At 37.5% G+C, this 22,912-nt stretch overlaps 1 protein-coding gene across 2 annotated transcripts in view; it reads left to right on the forward strand.

Moving 5' to 3' along the window:
* The first annotated feature begins 11,887 nt into the window (after positions 1 to 11,887).
* Positions 11,888 to 22,912, forward strand: part of FUT9 (fucosyltransferase 9) — a 210,227-nt gene continuing 199,202 nt past the window's right edge. For both annotated transcript variants that reach the window (XM_019830970.3, XM_006944368.5), the window contains exon 1: positions 11,888 to 12,341. The gene's annotated coding sequence lies outside the window, so the exon portion shown is untranslated. The remainder of the gene's footprint in view (positions 12,342 to 22,912) is intronic.

Consider the following 22,912-nt stretch of genomic DNA (forward strand, 5'->3'; position numbering starts at 1 on the left):
GTGGCAAGCACTTAAACCCCTTTCCTTTGTTATTGGTAGCTGGGAGTGTTTGAGGAATATCACACATATTCCACTGGGATGGGGGTGTGGAGGGGTGTGTCAGCCTGTTTTTTGCCCTCAGCTTGCCTCATGCTCCCTCATCACTGCTAGGCAAACAATCATGGTAATGGAAACTCAGGACCTCAACAATGAAACTGGTGCACATTATCAATCTTGATTTTTGTGCCAAGCAATCCTGACAAGTTAGAATTGCACAATCCATTACTCTAGGTATGTAAAGAAAATCTTTAATCATTAATATAAAGGACTTTCTGAGGGCCACATTCAAAGGAATTGTGAGTCAATCATGAAATCAGGCTCCAGGTTCCATGCTCCAGGATCGTGCAACCAAATATGCTATGTTAAGATTATGCTTTAGTTCTTCATATTTGTCTAATGGTTCAGAAGAATAAAATAGAAAAAATAAGAAACTATTTTAAACAAATTACTGGCAAGAATTCCCTAGACCCAGTTTTTAGATGGAAAAAGCCTACCTAAATGTCAAACAGTATAAAATACACAAATTACATTTCTGAGAACGACAAATATAAATAAATAAATTCTTAAAAGTAAAGAGTGGGGAAAAAAGATTGCTTAAAGATGAAGAAATAATAATATTAGACTTCCTACCAACAATATTGGAGAGAAAAAACCTATACACCAATGTCATTAACATTCTGAGGAAATGTAACAGTGAACCTGGAATTATAAATTACAAAAACTTGTTGAGTACCTGGGGGGCTCAGTCAGTTAAGCGTCTGACTCTTCAGCTCTGGTCATGATCCTAGGGTTGTGGGATCAAGCCCTGCATCCTGTTTAAGATTTTCTCTTTCCCTCCCTCTGCCCCTTCTCCTGCTCCTGCTCTCTCTCTCTCTCTCTTTCTAAAATAAAATAGGTAAATAAATAAATAAATAAATAATAATAATAACTTATTTTTTCATAATTCAATAGCAAAAACAAAATAGATTTCTATTTTATCTTTGCTCTTGAATATATATATTTATATATTTAGAAAAATATGTACTTAGAAGTAGTACCAAAAGACTCCCTCAGTAAAGACCGAAAACAGTAATATGGTAAATAAAAAATTTAAATGAATAAAGCTTACTGAAATTTGATAAATCATGATTAAAATATTTAGAATTGACTCAGAACTAAATTCCAAGACAGAAACATGAATGGAAGTGTTCTGGGCCAAGAAGTGAGATGGATTAATATGAGATGTCGAGCTAAGTAAGAGGATAGTCACATTTTTTTCTTTCTCAGGGGTAAGATATTGCCAATGATCAATTTTTGTGTTTGATATAACAATTAAATCTAAGATATTAATGTCAAAAATTCAAGATAACTACTAGAATGAAAATGAATTTTGGAATGAAAAGAAATATAAAACAAAAAGGAAAATAAATGTCAAACCAGTAAAAAATGGAATAAAAGTCAAATAATACAACAAGAAAAAATAGAAAAAGTCAATAACAATAACAAAATATGATGGTCCAAAGAGAATATGTCTAATCAGAGTAGAGTTAAAGTGATCTAATAAAAAGAATTTCCATACTATCTTACAAAAGATAGTTTTCATATATGTATGTGTGTGTGTATATGTCACTTATAAGATACCTGTGCAGCAAAAACTCTGAAAATTTGATATACATTGATTCAATAAGATATATTAGCCCAAAGCTAGCAAAAACAAAGCCAGTAACGATCTTAATATTTTAGAGTAGAATTCAATAGGGAGAAAGAAGCTATAAAAAAGACATAGAGGAACCATTTTGTTGCTGTTCCATGTTCATGAGAGACATTTCCCTGTATTTCTCTTTCCTGATGACCTCCTCTTTGAGTCTGGCAGCAGTGTTACAGGCTTTTAACATGAGTTTGGAAATATTTGTTCCTTCTCTATTGGCTGAAAAAGAATATGCAGCTGTGGTATTATTTTGTCCTTAAATAATAGGATTGACAAGGAAGCATCTGCTTTTGGTCTTTGAGTCTTTGTATAAATGTCTTAATTCTTAATTAAAAAATTAATAAAGAAAAATTATTGAAGTATAATTAACATACAATGCTGTATTTCTTTCATTATTAGTTTTATTACTAGTTTACTATTAATTTTATTATTACTTATTTTGTACAACACAATGATTCAACAATTCTATACATTACTCAGTGCTAACCATGAGCAGTGTACTCACCATCTGTAACCAAACAACATTATTCCAATTGTACTATGTTCCCTATGCAGTACTTTTCATCTCTGTGACTTCTTTATTTTGTAGCTGGAAGTTTGCACCTGTTAATTCCCTTTGTCTATTTCGTTCATCCTCCCATCTACCTTCACTCTTGTCAATCAACAGTATCTTCTCTGTATTTAAGAGTATGATTTTTGCCTCTTTGTTATTTTTTCTTAAATTTGTATATGAGGTGAAATCATATGGTATTTTTTTTTCTGTCTGACTTAACTTAGCATTATGCCCCCTAGGTCCATCCATGTTGTTATAAACAGATCTCATTTTTTATGGCTAATATTTCATTATATATATATTTTTTCTTTATCCATTAATCTACTGAGGGGTACTTTGCTTCCTTCCATATCTTGGTTAGTATACATAATGCTGCAATAAACATAGGGGTGCATATATCTTTTCAAATTAATGTTTTTGATTTTTTTGGGTAAATACCCAATAGTGGAATTACTGGGTCATATGGTATTTCTGTTTTTAAGTTTTTGAAGAAACTCGATACTGTTTTTCACAGTGGCTGCACCAATTTACATTCCTACCAACAATGCACAAGGGTTCCTTTTTCTCCACATCCTTGCTAACACTTGTTGTTTCTTGTCTTTTTGATTCTAGCCATTCTGATATGCATAATGTGGTATCTTGTGGTTTTGATTTGCATTTCCTTGAGTATTAGTGATGCTGAGTATCTTTTTATGTGTCTGTTGGTCATCTGTATGTCTTTTTCAAAAAAAATGTTTATTCAGGCCCTCTGTCCAATTTTAATTGGATTATTTGTTTTCTTGGTAGTAGGTTGTATAAGTTCTTTATATATTTTGGATATTAACCCATTATCAGATATATCATTTGCAAATATTGTCTCCCATTCCATAAGTTGACTTTTGTTTTTGTCAGTGGTTTCCTTCACTGTGCAAAAAGTGTGTGTATGTGTTTTAAAGTTTATTTATTTATTTTGAGAGAGAAAGCATGCAAACAGGGGAGGGGCAGAGAGAAAGGGAGAGAGAAAACCCCAAGCAGGCTCTGCACTGTCACCACAGAGTGGAATGCAGGGATCAAACTCAGGAACCGTGAGATCATTACCTGAACCAAAATCAAGAGTCAGACACTTAAACGACTGAGCCACCCAGGCTACCCCAAAAGCTTTTTATCTTGGTATAGTCCCAGTAGTTTATTTTTGCTTTTGTTACCTTGGCCTGAGGAGGTAGAACTAGAAAAATGTTTCTGTGACTGATGTCAAAGAAATTACTGCCTGTGTTTCATTCCAGGACTTTTATGGTTTCAGGTCTCATATTTAAATCTTTAATCCATTTTGAGCTTATTTCTGTGAATGGTGTAAGAAAGTGGCCCAGTTTCATTCTTTTGCATATAGCTGTCCAGTTTTCCCAGCACCATTTGTTGAAGAGACTGGCTTTTCTCCATTGTATATTCTTGCCTCCTTTGTCATAGATTAATTGACCATATAAGCATAGATTTATTTCTATGTTCTCTAGTCTGTCCCATTGATCGATGTGTCTGGTTTTTTTGTTTGTTTGTGCCAGCACCATACCTTTTTGATTACTACAGCTTTGCAGTGTATATTGAAAATTGGGATTGTGATACTTCCAGCTTTGTTCTTCTTTCTCAAGATTGCTTTGAGTAGTCAGAATCTTTTACAATTCCACACAAATTTTAGTATTATTTTCTCTAGTTCTATGAAAAATTCTGTGAGTATTTTGATAGGGATTGCATTAAATCTGTGGATTGCTTTGGGTAGTGTGGACATTTTAACAATATTGGTTATTCCAATCCTTATCTTTTCATTTATTTATTTTAAAAATTTTTTTAAATGTTTATTTATTTGTGTGTGAGAGAGAGAGAGAGATGGAGCATGAGCAGGGGAGGGGCAGAGAGAGAGGGAGACACAGAATCCGAAGCAGGATCCAGGCTCTGAGCTGTCAGCACAGAGCCCAAAGCAGGGCTCAAATTTACAAATGGTGAGATCATGACCTGAGCTGAAGTCAGAGGCTTAACTGACCAAGCCACCCAGGCGCCCCTTTTTTCATTGATTTAATCATCTTTAACTCCTTTATCAATGTTTTACAGGTTTCAGAATACAGGTCTTTCACTTCTTTGATTAAGTTTCTTCCTAGATATTTTATTCTTTTTGGTGCAACTATAAGACATGGAAGAATTTTAAATGCATATTACCAAGTGAAAGAAGCCAATCAAAAAAGGCTACATATTGTGTGATTCCAACTATGAGCCATTCCAGAAAAGGCAAAACTATGAAGACAGTGAAAAAAAAAATCAGTGGTTGTCAAGGGCTAGCGGATGAGAAGGAATAAATAGATGGAGCAGAGAGGATTTTTAGGGCAGTGGAACTATTTTGTGTGATACTCTAATGGTGGGCATATGTCATGATACATTTGTCAAAACCCATAGAATACACAACACTGAGAGTGAACCCTAATGTAAACTACAGACTTTGGGTGATAATGATGTATTAATGTGAAGTTCCTCTATTGGAACAAATGAACCATTCTGGTGCAGAATGTAGATAGCGGGGGAGATTGCATGTAAAGGGGACAAGGAATATAGGAAAATTCTCTGTACCTTCTGCTTAATTTTGCTATGAATTGAAAACTGCTCTAAGAAATAAAGTCTACTAAAAGAAAATATACTCATATATTACTATTATATTCAAATTTATTTTTAAATAGATAGTTTGCAGTGTGCTCAGAATTTGTAAATTGATTTTAATGTTTACCAGGATTTTAATAATTATGCAAAAAAAGAATAGAGGCCCTAAGTTAATTATGAAAACCTTGGTGAGAAGGGACAAAAGATGAGAATACAACATTAATACATTCACACAGAAATTGATTATTTAAGAAATGAAAATAAGAGCTATATTATTCTCACAAGCATAGTCATTTTTTAATATCTTATGAAAGCTGATAAACACAACAGATAACATTTATGAAGGGCTCACTGTACTCTAGCTTTTCTTGCTAAAGATTTTGTATGCAGTAACTCTTTAAATCATTTGAAAAATTTCCACAAAGTGGCTACTGATGTTTTACGTCCATTGATAGATGAGGAAAATGAGGTATGTTAGTAACTTTTCTAATATAGAAAATTGCATACATTGTCTTATTTTAATGTGTTGCTAAGGTTTATTTGTTAATATTCTAACTAGGATTTTCCATCAATGCCTAAGTAAGATTAGCCTATAAAAAGTATATGGTACAGGGGTGCCTGGGTGTCTCATTCTGTTGAGTATCCTTCACCTCAGGTCATGATCTCGCAGTTAGTGACTTTGAGCCCCTCGTTGGGCTCTGTGCTGATAGCTCAGAGCCTGGGGCCTGCTTCTGATTCTGTGTCTCCCTCTATCTCTCTGCTCCTCCCCCACTCATGCTCTGTCTCTCCCTCTTTCAAAAAAATGAATAAAGATTAAAAAAAAATTTTAAAGGAGTATATGATAGTTAATCTTTAATATCTTTATGCATTGCCTATACTTGTAAACTCTCATGAATTAAAAGTATTAAGATTCCTACTAATAGCAGGCTTCATGCTATCTTTTTGTCTATATCATAATACCTGATGTAGTGAGATGTAGATGCTACCTGATGTAGATGCTATACTATTTGTACATGATAATCATAATTGTTTTGCATGCATAGGAAGGTGCCTGTTAATATAATCTTAAAATATCCTTCTTCATCTTGTTTAACATGTTTTGGTTCATATGATACTTTGTCTCCAATTATGATTTCATTTCCTGCTTACTTTTTATATGCATTTGCCAGGTATGTTTGTCTACCCTTTCAGTTTTCAAACATTCTGAGTTTTCTTGTTATGGATAGAAAACACAAAATTCTATTTTATTTTTGATCAAATCTAAAAGTCCCATTTTATCAAAAAGGAGAGAAGTGTTTTTACTTTTATTATATGAAGTATATGATTCCTCTTGGTTCTGTCATACTGTTTTGTGTTGTGTTTTTATTTTTTAACTTTGTAAAATTTCTTCACTCTGGAGTCTATTTTACTTATTCCTGTATGTGTATATCCTCAATATTTATGATTTTTATTTCATTCTTTATTACTTTTATAGTTATTCCTTTATAAATTAACTGCATTTCTTTATTTTTATAGACTATATTTTTTAGTTTACTAAAATAAATGATAATAAAATTACTATTTCTTGTTCCTGTCTCCCTCCTCCACTATGTAATTTATTTATTATTATTTTGATTATAGTTTATCTTTGTGTTGTTAAATACATTAGAGGACATGTTTAAATGATTTCCTTTGACTCCTGGCCATTTAACAATCAATGCCTTCAAATACCATTTTCTTTTGCTCTTCTCACTTACACTTTGTTTAGATATATCATTTCTATATTGTCAGGGTCTATGAGATTTATATTCTATTATTTTGCTCTCATTCGCATATTCCACATTTCTGGTCAGTGATTAAATACATTTAGTGCCCACAGTCAGTATCTGATCTAGGACATCTCTTCCATTTATCTCTTAGAAAGTTAAATTCCATTCTCTGTTCTGCAGACAGATTCACATGAACAATATTCCCTTAGTCCTTACATGTTCAAAACTGTGTGTACCTGTAATATTTGAAGGACTTCTTGGCTAAATAGAAAAAAATCCTTAGCTCTCACTTTATTTTCTTTGGTATCTGATGGGCTTTCCTCCACAGATATTGATCGACTCTATTCTGCTATGAATGTTGCAGTGAAGAATTCTGAAGCCACTCTCAATATTCTCCTTTATAAGTTACTGATTGTTTTTGCCTGTATGCCTGAAGGATGCTTTATTATATTTAAATTCTATATATTGTAGTAGGATATGTCTTGGTGGTAACAATTCCGGAGCAATTTTTCTAGTAATCATTGTGTCCTTTAAGTGAAATTGCATTTTTTTTTTAAGTAAGTTCCAGGCCCACATGGGGCTGGAACTCGTGACTTGGAGATCAAGAGTCGTATGTTCTACTGACTGAGTCAGCCAGGTACCCCTTAAAAAGAGAGAGAGAGAAGGAGAGAGAGAGACAGAGAGAGAGAGAGAGAGAGAGAGAGAGAGAGACAAACCAGAAACCAGACTCTTAGCTATAGAGGACAAACTGAGGGTTGCCGGAGGGAAGATGGGTGGGGGGATGGGCCAAATGGGCGATGGGCATTATGGAGGTCACTCGTGATAAACACTGGGTGTTATATGTAAGTGATTAATCACTAAATTCTACACCTGAAACTAGTATTACGCTGTATGTTAACTAGCTGGAATTTAAATAAGAAGTTGAAAAAGTAAAAAACTAACGAAATCGCAGATCGTGTTTCATTTCGAGGATGTTGCTTTCTTTAATAATATATTTAAATATTTGTTCTGTTCTGTTACTTATTCTTCTTCTTCAGGATCTCTAACTATGTATGTGTTGCATTGTTTGCTAATCTGCTCCATCTTTCATATTCTCTCTAACCCTATTCATCTATTTCCAGTTCATCTTGCTAGCCTTTCTCGTTTCTGCACTCTTTCCCCTTGCTGTATTTACCTCAGTGTGTATTTCACCTTGTAATTCTCCCATATTCACTCTTAATTTGTCATAAGATTTGCCAGCTTTGGGTCATCTGCTCCTATTATCTCCTCAACTATCCCCAGGTTCTCAAATTTGTGTCTTGTAGTTTTCATTCATAGAAGCAACTCCTTCATTGCACCCTTATGAAAATTCATGGCAAAATGTTAGGACAGATTTTTCAACTTCTCCATGGCAACACTGTTATGGTATGTGTTCCTCAACAATTATTACATTTTGATGCTCCTCTGTAAGGTTTTTCCTATATTATTTTTGTACTGATAGTATGCCCATTCTTTTTTTTTATTACTCATCATTAACTGAGTTAAATTTTTCTCCTCTAATTTCCTGGGAAGAAAAGAGGGGAAAACAGCCATTTGAGATTTACAAATGTTCTGCTTCTTTGCTGATGAAGGGATAGAAGGCTTTTTGCAAACATTACTCCTCTGTTTAATCTGTGTGTAGCCCTACATTTCATTCCACAAGACATGCCCAAGAGGGTTCTTATCATCAGTCCCACTCACTCCAGTCCCCACACCGATTTCTGTAAATAAGATGCATACGTTTGGCAAATCAAGATGAGCAATTTACGTTCAGAAAGCATACATTTCTTGAGCCTGTCTACACTTGACATGCTTCTTCCCTTCCTCCTTTTGCAGCTTATACTCAAGTTTTGGCTTCTCAATCCATTGTTGTCACCAGGGGAAAGAGCTTTTGCACTTCAGAGTGAAACTCTCACTTTCAGGAACAATATTTTTATCAATACTTTCTAAGATTAGATAACACTGGGCCCACTGTCTGCTCTTCCTCTCCTTACTTCCTCTTCTTCAAGTTCTGGTTGATCTCAGCAGTTTGGGCATCTTATACAAACTCTTTGGAAACTGCAGATTATCTATCTCCTGATTTTGCTGAAATTAGAATTTTCAGATTTCTCTTTTTTTGTTTTAATTCTCCTTGTAGTTTTGGTATATTTTGCAGGAAGAGAATGGGAAAAATTGCTGATTATTGTCATCATCATCATTGTAAAATCTGTCCATGTATTCAGCAGTACTAACCACATGTATTACGTGGTACATATATGATTTTTCAGAAGTCTCCACAACCTCAAAGACATATATTACTCTCCATTTTCCCCCACCAATAATAGCAAATGTTTATTTTTAAAAGTTACGGCTCATCAAAACTTTCACTGGCCTGAAAAAATTCTACTGTTGCCTTTTACTACAACAAATATTATTTTTTTTCCGCTAATGCTTCTTTCTCTTTTTTCAACAACCGATGTAAGAACTGGCTACAAACAAAGCCAAATAATCTGCATTGCTTTATCCCCAATCTTGTTAATGCCTACAATTTAACTAATAAATATTTCTTCTTTGGGCTTGAAATTTATCATCATTATCATCATCATCATTATCATCATCACCAAAAACATCTTTCCTGCATCTTTCCTGGTGAAAAAGCACTTTTATTGGATCATTAGACTCTAAGCTTCAAAAGGCCACGGTTACCATCTTTCTTCATTGTGATATCCCCAGGGCCTAACATGGTGCCTGCCTACCAGGGATGCTTACTAAATATATGTATTCAATAAATAGTTTAATGATATTTCTTTTGCTAACCAGCATCTGGTAGTATATTGCAATAATTGCTCAAAGATAGGGTTTTCAATAGATCTGACTTCAGAAAATTGCAATGTAAGAATTTGTTTTCAACTAAGTAAATGCAAAGCGTCAGTGTTTAAAGTGAAGCTTTTTATTTCATTTATTTATTTCTTTGGCTTCCTTTGTTGTAAAGAAGAACACAGTGCAACACTAATGCACATGTAGAAGAGGAAAGACATATAAAAGGGGGAGAATGACATGATAGAGGTGAAAAGCAAGTTTTTACCCAGCGTGAGAATCTAAATTGAAATCCAAGTCCTCCAGCAGAAGAACGGGAAGACCATTCCATCTTTTATCACCTATTCTTGTCTCTGGTGGGCCAAGTGGTTAGAGATGAAGAGTTAAAAATTTGTCTTGCTGTGCTCTAAATGTCATCCCTTCTTTTTGCTTGGCTTTAAGGCATTTTTGTTTCCATGTTTTGTTTGTTTGTTTTTGTCTTTTTCCAACGGTAAAACAAGACTATACAGACACTGCTATTACAGTTTCATAATCAAGTATAGAAGGAAAATAACAAAAATTCTCAAAGATGAATTACCTTAGTGAAGGAATGGTAAGGGATATCTTAAACAGGGATGAGAAAATGGAGATTAAATTTTTGGTAACCACTTTCTGCCCAAGTAGCCATGAGGATTTGAAAAATTTACTGCTTATGTCTGCAGTCTAGACACTACTGAGAAAGGTTAAAGTCAAATGAGGTGCAGGCCCTCACCCACTATATTCTTCCTATGGTCTTCTTCAAAGAAGAATAGCATATGGTGAATTTGCATGGTGCAGTGCTGAACATCAGGAGACAGTAACACATGCCTTTCAAAGCTAAGGTATATCAGAAAAGTTTGATGCCTGCCATTCCCTTAATGAGGAAGTGCTTCTCTCATTCGGATTATTAGGTAGATGTGAAACCAAATATTTTCACTAACAGATGTGTCCCACAGGAAAGATTCTAGAAAGTTGACAATATCCAAACCATCCAGCAATATGTTTCATATGGACATTGTTTTTTCTCATGTGAATGTATATGGGAAACGCTAGAGGTTTTTCATCATTTTAGGGTATGCCTTATTGCATTAAAAATGTGTCTTTGTACTCCATATACAATTGAGAGTATTGTAATATGGGTACATTTGTTATATAAGACACATTTATGTAAAATAAAGTGCCTGGTTTTCTTATACTACAGGATAAGATGCTTTAGGCTTGTAAAAAATGACTCAACTAACCGAAAGACTACTAAAATTACACACACACACACACACACACACACACACACACACACACACAATCTAAAACTCTCTTCAGTGTGCTCACGGGGAGTAATTCTATCATGTCAAATGTTATTTGAGGAGAGTTGTACTAGACTTTTCTCTAGTCATCCCTTTTACACACATAATTTACTTTGCTCTCTGCCTACCCTCAACTATCACGTGAAGATTATGAAACAGAATTATGGTTCATGGAAATCAAGTCAACAATGTCCCAATTGTTTCATATTTACTAAATGTGTGGATTCACCCCTCTGAGCTTGTGAATATAAAAGGCGCTAAATACAGTATCTATTTTCATGCGAATCTTTGTAGTTTGCGAATAAACAAGAATGATTCAGTCTAACAGAGCAAAGAAAATCTACAACAGGAAAGCGAGGCCAACACGAGGAGAATTTGGGTAAAAACGAAAAGCTCTGCAGTAGAAAGATTGAGAAATATTTCCACTAAACGTGCTAAGTCGTGTCCCGGTTTTTTAGGACACGGTTTTTTTTTAGGGGAAAGGGAGGAAAACCAAGACAGAAGATAATGGACTGCCCCCGTACCCCTTAACATTTACAACCTCCCTAAAAATTGAAAACATGATCCCAGGCAATCAGGTCATAAGACTTCTTTTCTTTCTTTCTTTCTTCTTCTTTTTTTAACCTCTTTAACTAGTCAACCCGGGCGGCAAACAAACACAGCCACCCTTAACCAGCCACAGCTCTAAGGAGCTGGCGACCGCTGCCTGCATTGAGCTCCCTGCCGGCACCTTCTGGTCGGACACCCTGTGCCAAGAAGCTCCCAGGAAGCGAACCGCAGTAGGGGCATGACACACATGTCATGGATGCACATGCGAGAGCATAATCTGACCAGAACGGGGAGACAGCGAGAGCAAAGGCCCGCAGATCCCGGCGGGAGAGCCGCCGCAATGGAGCCGGCGGCGGTGTGTGCGCGCACAGGTGCTTCAGGCCGGTGGCGCGGGGAGCTGTCGCGGCCGCCTCTGGGGCTCAGCACTCTCACCAGCGCGCGGAAGCCCCGGCTCCAGCCCAGCCTGGGTAACCCCAGGTCTGAGCTACTCGAGGAAGAGCCCAAGGAAAGGGCGCGAAGGGGGAAGGAGGGGAGGGGAGGTGGGGGCGGGGGAGGGAACCATCTCCTCATCTCGCATTTCTCTCCCCCGAGCTCTTCTGGTGGGAACCTTTGCTGAGCTCGTGCGCGCCTCCCGCCCCTCCTCCTCTCCACTCTGGGAGATCATCTCCTCTTCTCCCCTCGCTCGCCCCCCTCTCCCCTCTTTCCCTCCCTCCTTCCCTACCGCGTGCCTCCTCCCCTCCCCCTCGACTCCCTCCCCTCCGGCGGCAGCAGCAGTAGCCGCCGCTTCAGCGGAGCCGGAGATGGGCAGAGAGCGCGCGCGGCGCAGCAGCTCCGGATCCACAGCCCTCCCCGCCGGCAGCTCCCTGCGCCCCCGCCGCCGCTGTCGCCGCCCCGGCGTCCCCAGGCTCCAGTCCCGCGCCTAGGACAGCGCCGCCACCGCCGCCCGGCCCTGCCTGCCGCCTGCGCTGCGCAGTCCTCGCGCGCGCCCGGATGGCGCTTCCCTCCCTGGACCGGTGAGTAGCCCGGAGAGCGCGGGGGTCGGGCGCCCGGGCTGGACGCCCAGAGAACACCCCTTGCTTTAGGAGGTACCACAAAACCACCTGCTGTGATTCCTCAACCTCGAGGCAGGGAGTCCAGGGAGGGCGCTGCTCCGCGGTCTCCGAGGGGCTGTTTGATTTCAACTCTACCTGCTGGCAACCTGAACCCCCTCTCCCTGCCAGGGACCGCTGCCGGCAGCTCGCGGTCCCGCCTCACCTTCCAGCTGCCGACCCCCCACACTAAGCCTTAGCGTTGGATGGCCCTGACCCTCCCCGTCACCCGACGCGGGGTCTTCTCTGCCCTCAGGGTCCCCGCGTTTCCCTCTTCTGATTTCCCGCTTCTGTCAGCTGGCAAACGCCCCCGTCTGCCACCCTTCACCGGGTCTCGCGCCTGACAAAGCCTTCTCCTCAAAGTCCGCCACTGACCCACCTTCTCTCCTTTTACAAAGCCTGCCTGGCTCGCGAGCCTCACTGTCCCGCCGTATTCCTTCGCAGAGCGAATGGTCCACCGGGTGATTTCTGACCTCATTCCCTCGACACGATGGTGCCTCTTTTCTGTCTGCTTTTCTGACAGTCACCTCCGGGAACTGGCACAGCGCTGATCCTGGCTTGTGTACAGTTACTTTGTTTCTTAGCACCTGGGCTGTTTAGGGTCTGATGTGATCAAGCCTGAAAACAGAAAGACAAAAACCAAAATAAAACACACACACACACACACACACACACACACACACACACACACACAACCTTTTGCGACTAAACTTTTTTGTTATTGTTGTTTAAAAGAACACACCTATTTACGCTGCTCAAATTTGTTCTGTTCATTTTTAGAGGCTTCTTAGCTGACACGGGGAACGCCTCTATTGTACCTGTTCTCCCGGAACTGGTCTTAGTTCCAGGTTGAGAACCATGCACCTGACTGGGTGATGAATCTTCTTCAGCAAAGACACTATCAGCAACTCTTGAGGATAAGGAGCTTTTCCTTGAAGGAGAGGAGAGTGGCACAAAACTCACCCTTTAAAACCTTTGACTTTGCAATAAGACAGAGCCCTTATTTTTCTTTAGGTTTAATGGCTGAGAGTGGGATATAGTGAGATCAGAAAACGTGTGCTGAAAAGCTCCTGCACGATCTGAGCGCAGGTGTTGTGTTGTATCTTCGAATCCAGTCTTTCTGTAGAAGTTTTCTTAGGGCAGCTGCCCTTTTTTCTGGAACCATGTTTAACGTTTTAGTATCTCTAGTTGGCTTGAGGGAAAACAGAGTTGTGTTCAATGAATGAATATGAGGGAGATGAAGGATTTAAATACTAAAGTTCCCCATGTTTTGAAATCTTAAAAACAAAACTACTCGCACACAATTTATGATTCAGTTTTGCAAAGAAGTGATGAAAACATATTAACTTCAGCATATTTTACTCTATAGAACTGATGGTCATAGACCTTTGTGCCCTAATTCATGCAGACAAGAGTATTCAGAAATAAATGTCAGAAACTTTAAAAGGTGCCCCACTTGAGTGTGTGGTGTGTGAATATGAATTTCCTGGTAACGTGATCATTATTATTTTAACTGATTTTGGAGAAATAAAAATTAAATTGGCTTTCTTGCTCTTGTAGTTGATGCAGAGAGATGTTTCCTCACTTTAAACTAGCAAATCTCTGCCTACACAAGAAATACAAGGGAAAAGTTGAGCAATTATTTAGAGAATTTGTCTAGTGAGGATTGCCTTAAAAGCTTCCCTTACCCAATGTCAACATTTAAAAAAAAAATTTGTTTTAACTCAAACTGTATCTGAGCCTTTATTTCTCTTTTTCTGTGACATGGGCAGAAATGCAGTGAGCAAGTCACTAACAAGCAATGCTTTTAAGTAATTGTGGAGAGCTGCATCTAAAGTCAGGAGGAGCTATGAGTAATGACTTTATTGTTGGTTTTCTAAATTTAGAAGTTTTCGTTGTTTAAACTTAATGCTCGACTAAGAAGAATATTCAAAAACAAGTTTTAAAACTTACAATTACTACAAATATGCACATGTGGTCATATGAAGTGGACAGATGGTAGATAAGTTATGAGCTGAATCAAAAGGTCATTTTTTTTCCTTTTAATGCTTTTACCGTTTTATAACAGTGGATGCTTACTGTATGCAACGTGTCCAACAACATTGAATCTGTATTGGAAAAGATACACCCAATTGAATGAAAAGGAAAGCAAGGAGCAATGATGACTTTGATCAGTTATTGTCCAAAATTGTATAAATGATAAGTTCAAGTGATTATGCTAACATAATTCTAATTAATGTCAAATTCTAAACAATATCAGAAATGTCTCCACACACCTTTTGCATGGATCAATGCTTATTTATATACATGCAATATTAAAATGGTCTCAGAATTGGCAATGAAAATGCAAGGAATTAATCTGCCATACATTCTGGCAGGAATTTCAGGAACTCTTGATTAACTGGAACTCAGGATCTGCCTAAATTTCAAGTCATTGTCATTTTTAATATTTTGCAAAACATCTAAATCTAACACTTGGGGAAACAAGGCATACCAATATTTGAATGGCACACCTTTCAATATCATTAAGTTGTATCTTCTATTGCTCACAATTATGTGCCACCTAGAGGATGGGATAGGTCTATAGTAAAATGTTTACAATGGTAAAGAGAGATTAAAAAATTGGTATTAAGAAATTTAAAACTGCGGAAATGATATAGATTATTTCACCAATAGATTATATTATTTGAATGCTGTATGTGAAACCATTTTTTGGCCTTGTGTAGTGTGTGGGGGGTTGTGTTGAGGAAGAGAAAGCATGCAAGAAGGGAGAGAGAAAGGATAAAAATTTAAGGATACTTGTTTAAATTCTTTACTCAAGTAAAGGTAACTAAATACAGGTTCTGTTATTTTGGTATTTGGGATAATAGCATTTTTCCAACTTGGATTTTAAGAAATGTTTCCTTAATTACAGCAATAACAATTCCCCCCCTCCCTTTTTTTTTAATGAAGTGGCTCATCTATTTTATTCAGTAAAACCTGGGGATTATAGCCAAACTGTTGTATGTCAACTAATTGACCTAAATAATATTTTAGACAAATTTAAAAACAAAACCTTGAAATAAGGAAAACAAAAATGTTCACACACCTAGAATTATATTAAATAAAGAGCCAAGTGCTTTCTTTAGTGTTCTATGAAGGACAGAAGATTCCATTGAGGGATAACTACATAAAATATTTTTATAGCTTAATATATATCGTTTATATTTTTCTGTTTATATACCCATATATATTCAATTTTTATGGAGTTTTGCATTTTTATTTATTATTCACAAGGATCTGCATATCATTAAATGCCTCAAATTTTATGAATTCAAAATAATCCTCATATTTTACTTGTACATATCAAATTATTACATCAATGTTTACATATGGCTGTTTTCCATCTTTATTCCATAGGGGAAGGAATATTTAACCAAAAATTCTCAAACAACAAATAAGCAAAATGAATATTTCGCAACTAGCATGATGATTTAACCAGAGTTTAATAATGCTTTCAAAGTGATACTCTCATGGTTGATGGGGGGTGGGAGGGAGGGGAGGGTGGGTGATGGGTATTGAGGAGGGCACCTTGTGGGATGAGCACTGGGTGTTGTATGGAAACCAATTTGACAATAAATTTCATATATTGAAAAAAAAGTGATACTCTCATAAGATCAATGAAACGATTGAAATTCTTGCAGAAAAGAAACATTTAGATTCTGTGATTTAACATGTGACTGTGTGAAATTCATTTTTATTCATGTAGCTGCAAAGAGAATGTTTGGCATTTTTAAGGGAAGGAAACACAGATTTTAGATATCAATTGGAGGATGTAGAGGGCACTCCATTCTCATCATTTTAGTATACCTTACGCAAGGTTTTTAAATAGTTAATAGGAACAGAATTAGAATCCAGGTCTCCTGACCCCATGCTGTAAATCTTTCTATAAAATAAAAATCAATTTTCCCTCTGATTTTATTTTAAGGTTATCAGGGAAAAATCAGTTTGAGTATTAAAGAACACTGAAAGTTGTGAAATGAAAGTCTGTGCTTCTTCAGGGAATGCCCAGTCCTGTGACCATCACAGTTGAAAGTAATATTTTTCTGCTCAGTCTTTTCCACCTTCAGGTTAAAGCTTGGGAAGTGTTTTGAAAATTTAACTGTTATTGGTTCACATAAAAACATTTTAACATTTTTGCTTAATTTTCATCATAAATTCTACACCCATAAGATTTCTTTAATTTCCTGGATACTTCCCTTTTAACTTTTAATAGATAGTTCATTGAAAAATATTCCTAAAAACAGATTTTGGTTTCCCTAAGTAAAACAGGTGAAATAAACATGTAGTTTCATCTCTCCCTATATTCAGTCTTTTTGTGATCACAGAGAAGGTTTATGTATCCGCACACAAACTTTTTGTGTTTGTTTTGTTTTGTTTTGTTTTGTCACTCTAGCCTGTGAATAGTTCAGATGGTCAGGGAAGATAAATTTGTTTCACAAAGTTCCAAGCCTGCAACTGAAAATCCTAGCACTTTTATCTTTCTCGCCACTGATCAGACAGATCAGTGAAAATAAATGACTAAATCAATGGGAAACCATCATCATTACTGGGTAAAAGATAAACTTTCAAATGTATTCTTGGTGATGGTGCCTTATAGGTGCTGTCTCACCTAGGAAGAGCAACATGGTAATATAGATTGATTTCTCAATGACATTACATGGAAGAATACTGTGTTGTCTACGTGTGCCTGGGTTAATTGAAGTTCCAAGAATCTGTGATTTTGGACTGCTGTGTGTCTGGTTCAAAAGCTGAGGGGAGGGACACCTGGGTTGCTCAGTCAGTTAAGCCTGCTCCAACTCTTGGTTTCATCTCCGGTCATGATTTCAGGGTTCGTGGGTTCGAGCCCCACACTAGGTTCTGTGCTGACAGTGTGGAGCCTGTTGGGGATTCTCTTTGTTTGTCTCTCACTCTCTCTCTCTCTCTGCCCCTCCTCAGCTCATGTGCACGTGCATTCTCTCTCTCTCAAAATAAATAAACTTAAAAAAAAAGCTGAGGGGAAAGACTTGTCTTAGAAAATGGCCTTCTTTAAACCAACTAAGACATGGATTTAACTGAAAAAAATGACTACATTTCTAAGGCTCCCATAACCTAATTTCTTTGGAATATAGTTCAGCCTCCACTTATTGAGGGCCTACTGCATGGGAAGAACTGAAGTCATAACTACAGACACAGGACGAATGTGATATAGGTCCTGCCCTCAATCAACTTACAGTATAACTGGAGAGACAGATAAGAACAAACAGAAAAAAGAGTGATAGGACATCAGCTAGCCTTAACCTACGATAGCCACCATGTTACTGAACAAGGATGTCCAAAGAAAAAAATCAAAAAGATTATACTTAGTCTTAATATGCCTTGCCAAAGTTGATGGAGGTTTGCCATGACTAAGTCTTGGCAAAAAAATAATCTATGTTCTTAAAACATATGTTTTCATTGCTTCCCATATTAATGTTAACTCTGACAAAGATGTTTGATACTTATTATTATTAAGAACAAATATAGATGGTCCCATACTAATGAAGCCAATGGTTGATTCAGTCTTCATAGGTCAATGGGTAAGTTTTTAAAGGAAATGTAACTGAATATACACTTTTAAGATAAGTCTGAAATGCCAAGTTTGTCTTTTAAGAAACCTAAATCTTCAAGGAAAATTCTATGGGAAATGTACAAAAGAGGAAAGAAATGGAGATAGTGATCAATATATGTAATATCTATGCAACAATGAACATTTACAAACTGCTTTAGCAAAATATATTTAAATTTAAAGAGGTAATTTTAAGTTTCTGTACCCTATTTACTCTAATAATGAACATTTATTGAGCAGGTATGGCTGTGTGATAGAAAGGGACATAGGGCTGTTAGTGATAATGATGGCTTTGTGCTTTGACCTGTAGGAGACAACTGGCTGTTTCAATAGCTAATTCCTGCTGACTTTAGAGACCCATAAAGGGTCTGAGATTTTACTTTCTAAATTAAGCATGAATAATTGATACTAGAACTTGTTTTGGAGGGACTACATGAGGGCAGTCAATTTAACTTGTCCTATTTGTCCACATCAATAGCTGGCATTTGTCTGACCCACTGAATGGCTAAGCAATACTTACAGAAATAGGAGTGGAAAAAACATCCAGAGGTGTTGACAGGTATTTACATGGAAAATTCAGAAACTGGGGCCATCCCTTGCTGTTTCTAATACATTTTTTTGCCAAGATTAAGGGGAATAGATCAAATCATAGATCAAATCATGGTCAGAGCTGTCTGGCGGGGGATGGCAGATTCAGCAGTGTTAAATTTAGGACCCTTGTAACAGTTTGGGAGAGCCATTTTTTCATGTAAAACAGAGATGCCACAGGAGCCAGGCAAGCTGGGAGCTTGAATATACCATTACCATTTCCATTTGATAAATGAGGTCTACAGAACCCTGTCTCACATTGTTAGTCATTGAGTGTGAGTTGACTCACCCCAAAATGATATGTTCCCTGCATGATAGGGAGGTGACCAGTCCAAAGTGCCAAGGGACACTTGCAAGTAGAGGCTGTCTGCCTTTTCCAGAGGCTTTTGTCAGCAATACTGTTAGTCACAGAGGCCTGTATTTCACAGATTTATTAGGAATGTGGGACACCAAATGTAGAGACTATGCCACAGCTTACTTGACAACTTCCAACACAGAGTATGGGCTAGGAACTCAGTCAAAGGATGCCAATTTTTGGATTAGCTGATATGAAAGTCCAAGTAAAATATCCAAGTGAGTTACATACTGTCTCTGGTACCCACAGATTCTAGTAAGATGCTGGGCACCTTTTTTGTTGGTTGGAGTTGAATAGACTAGCGGTTTTTCTTTGACTGCCAGATGGATTAAATAATACAAATCCGCCCATATAGTCCCAAGAAACCTTATCTGATAAGCAGAGTCCTGAATTCTGTCAGGGTTTATCAGTCACTTTAATTTGTGTTTGTGTGTGTGTGTGTGTGTGTGTGTGTGTGTGTATGAAAACACCACAGTCAAGACATTGCTGATGGAAGCTTCTGACTTTGTCATAAACAGGATATCATTATGTAGTTAAAGTTTTGTGCAGCGGAGGGTAGAGGCATTCATACTGTCAACCTACTGATGGCAAATGGCTGAGGAATTCAGCTACCCCTGGAGATAACCTGTTGTAACTTGGGGAGTTACTGCAAATGTATATCCATGGTCATGACACATGAATATGAGTTTATCATTGTCCTTGGGGGCCAACAGGATACAAAAGAAGGCATTGACACAGTCCAGTGTAGTATAGAAATTGTTTAGTCTGTGCAATGAATTCAGTTACATGAACAGTTAGGGATAATCCATTCTGAGCTTCCAGTTCTGTCTTTTTCATTATTCATATTGAGCTGTTCTGTTAAGATATTGCATCTTGTACTACCCATGTGGTCTTCAGGTGTGTAATCAGAGCTGTGATTTCCTTTTCTTGTCCTGGGATTTTATACTGGTTTTGTTGGTGGACCATCTGGGAAGAAACAGAAAGAAGACTAGAAAGTGATTTGCATGTTCTATTAACACTTCTCTACATGTGGCCTTCCCCAACTGTAGTAATCTTCTCAGGCACTTTAATGGGCGGTGAAATATAAGCATTTAACACATTAATTTTTACCATCCAGTCAAAGGTAAAAACAACAAAATAGCACATTAAGTTGGCCCCAAAGTTTCTATTCACAAGGTCATGTTAGCTTTCCTTTTCCATTGAACTCTGCTTTAATGCCATTAGCTAGATCTGACTATTCTATAGATCCAGGTGAGAAAGTGACTTGAGTATTCAAATCCAACACATCTGTAAAAGTTTGATTTCCCCTTCCACTTGAAATTTCTAGCATACTCTGTTGGATATATATGTATCAGGTAGGGATAAGGATACCTTGACCTCTAATTATGTCTCACTTTATTTATTTATTTATTTATTTATTTATTTATTTGTTTGTTTGTTTGTTTATTTAATTTTTGTTTGATTTATTTTTTTAAAATTTACATCCAAGTTAGCATATAGTGCAACAATGATTTCAGGAGTAGATTCCTTAACGCCCCTTACCCATTTAGCCCATCCCCCCTCCTGCAACCCCTCCAGCAACCCCCTGTTCTCCATATTTGAGACTCTTTAATGTTTTTGTCTTTCTCCCTGTTTTTATATTATTTTTGCTTCTCTTCCCTTATGTTCATCTGTTTTGTATCCTAATCCCCATATAAGTGAAGTCATATGATATTTGTATTTCTTTGACTCACTAATTTCACTTAGCATAATACCCTCCAGTTCCATCCACATAGTTGCAAATGGCAAGATTTCATTCTTTTTGATTGTCGAGTAATACTGCATTGTATATATATATATATATATATATATATATATATATATATATACCGCATTTTCTTTATCCATTCATCCATCGGTGGACATTTGTGCTCTTTCCATGCTTTGGCTATTGTTGATAGTGCTGCTATAAACACTGGGATGCATGTGTCCCTTTGAAACAGCACTCCTGTATCCCTTGGATAAATACCTAGTAGTGCAATTGCTGGGCCATAGGGTAGTTCTATTTTTAATTTATGTCTCACTCTAAATCATAGGTCAAAGTAGAGGGGCAGAGAGGAATCAGGGAACAGGAAAGGAGAGAGACTTCATGTGTATTTTCAGTTTCAAATGATGTGGCAATAGCTTATGGCATAACCAAGTGAACTTTGAATATTTTTGGTCCATTCAATACTCTGTATGTGGGGGAGTAAGGCCCTTACAGCTGATATGAGGCCCTCAAGGCTGTGTGGCTGACCAACATCATCTATTTCAGCCTTGGAAATCCCTGGATTCAGAAACCATAACCACACAGAATTTTTTGCTAGTCAGTCTCTCAGTCTTGGCTCACAGACTGGTGACCCTCTTTAAGGACTCCATATTAATTTGGGGAATTAGCTTCCCCATTGTCTAGAAAGCATCTCTAAACTTTTAATGGTTTTAACATTGGGGCTGGGTTTTAACATAAGGGAATGGCTTTCCTTAACAGTGGTGGAGACTTCAAGAATTTATCTTGATTTCTTTGGATCTCTTTCTAATTCTTCATCAGAATTCTAAACTCAATCCAGGACAGTAAGAGTTCAGATACTGGTCAAAGCCTCATTTATGGTTTCCCAAAGGAGTTTTTCTATCTTTGCAAAATCTCCCCAAGAAAGTTAAAACTCCCTTATAGCAACCAGCACTCCCTGTAAAACAAACAAACAAACAAATAAACAACAACAACAAATAACTGAGTGATTTTACTGTTACTCCAAATGAATCTATTTAGCCTGATAGAATGAAGGAGAGGTATAGCCATAAGACAACCATTATTCCTTAATAAACAATGTGTTCCATGCCTTCTTCTTTCTCATGTGAACCAATGTTCTAATGATTCACTTGGGTTCTGTTATGGCATTCTCCCTTTCATACTCAATGTATGTGTTCATCCCTGAAATAGGAGGCAACTCTCTGCCTATCCAGTACAAATCTTAATCTTAATGTTAGTTGTAACTTGTGCTACAGATCAGAGGCTGGCCACCAGATTGGCAAGAAAGTCCTTCCACCTGGAGGAGAATTAACAACAGAACAGCATTTGGAATCTGTATTTTAACCTATTTCCTGTTACTTAGCTTACCCGACCTCCCTTATTCTTCTTGATTAACAAGCAAAAAAAGTGGAGGACCATTATTGCCCAGTTGATTATATAATTTACTACTGATTCCCACAGTCTTCCTTCAAATCCCATTAATGGATCTGCAAGGCCCTCATCCTTCCTTTTCAAGGAAAAAAAAAGCCTTGTCTCTGTCAACATCCCATCCTTACTACCAAAATTATCAAAAATCCTGAAGAGTTTGAGATACTACTCTGCATTTAAACTGACCTGAGAACCTGCCACAGATTCATGGATGCTGGCAGAAGACATTAGGGTCAGAGATAAAGGACAATTTATCATTCACAGCAATAGCAGTAGCAAGGGTTTCAGCATTTTTGCAATAGTTCCCTAAGCTCTAGTTTCCACAAGGCAACACCAAGGAGACCAGAGTTAAACATTTCAAGAAAGGGATCCTGAACTTAAGGAATGCAAAACCTTCATAATGGATAATAAGTATGTCTCCTTTTACTCTAGAAAGAGATACCAGTACTATCTTCTGAGGTTATTTGCTCTATAAACATCTTTTAAAAGAAGTTCAGGGGGTGCCTGGGTGGCTCATGAACAGCAGACTCTGGATTTTGGCTCAGGTCATGATCTCATGGTTTGTGAGATCAAGCCCCGTGTCAGACTCTGTGCTGAGCATGGAGCCTGCTTGGGATTCACTCTCTCCCTCTCTCTCTCTGCCCCACCCTTGCTCATGCTCTTTCTCTCTCTCAAAGATAAATAAATAAACATTTAAAAAAAGTTCAGAACAAAAAGAAACCAGTGCTTCTTTC

This window comes from Felis catus, chromosome B2 (genome assembly GCF_018350175.1).
Source record: "Felis catus isolate Fca126 chromosome B2, F.catus_Fca126_mat1.0, whole genome shotgun sequence".
NCBI lineage: Eukaryota > Metazoa > Chordata > Mammalia > Carnivora > Felidae > Felis > Felis catus.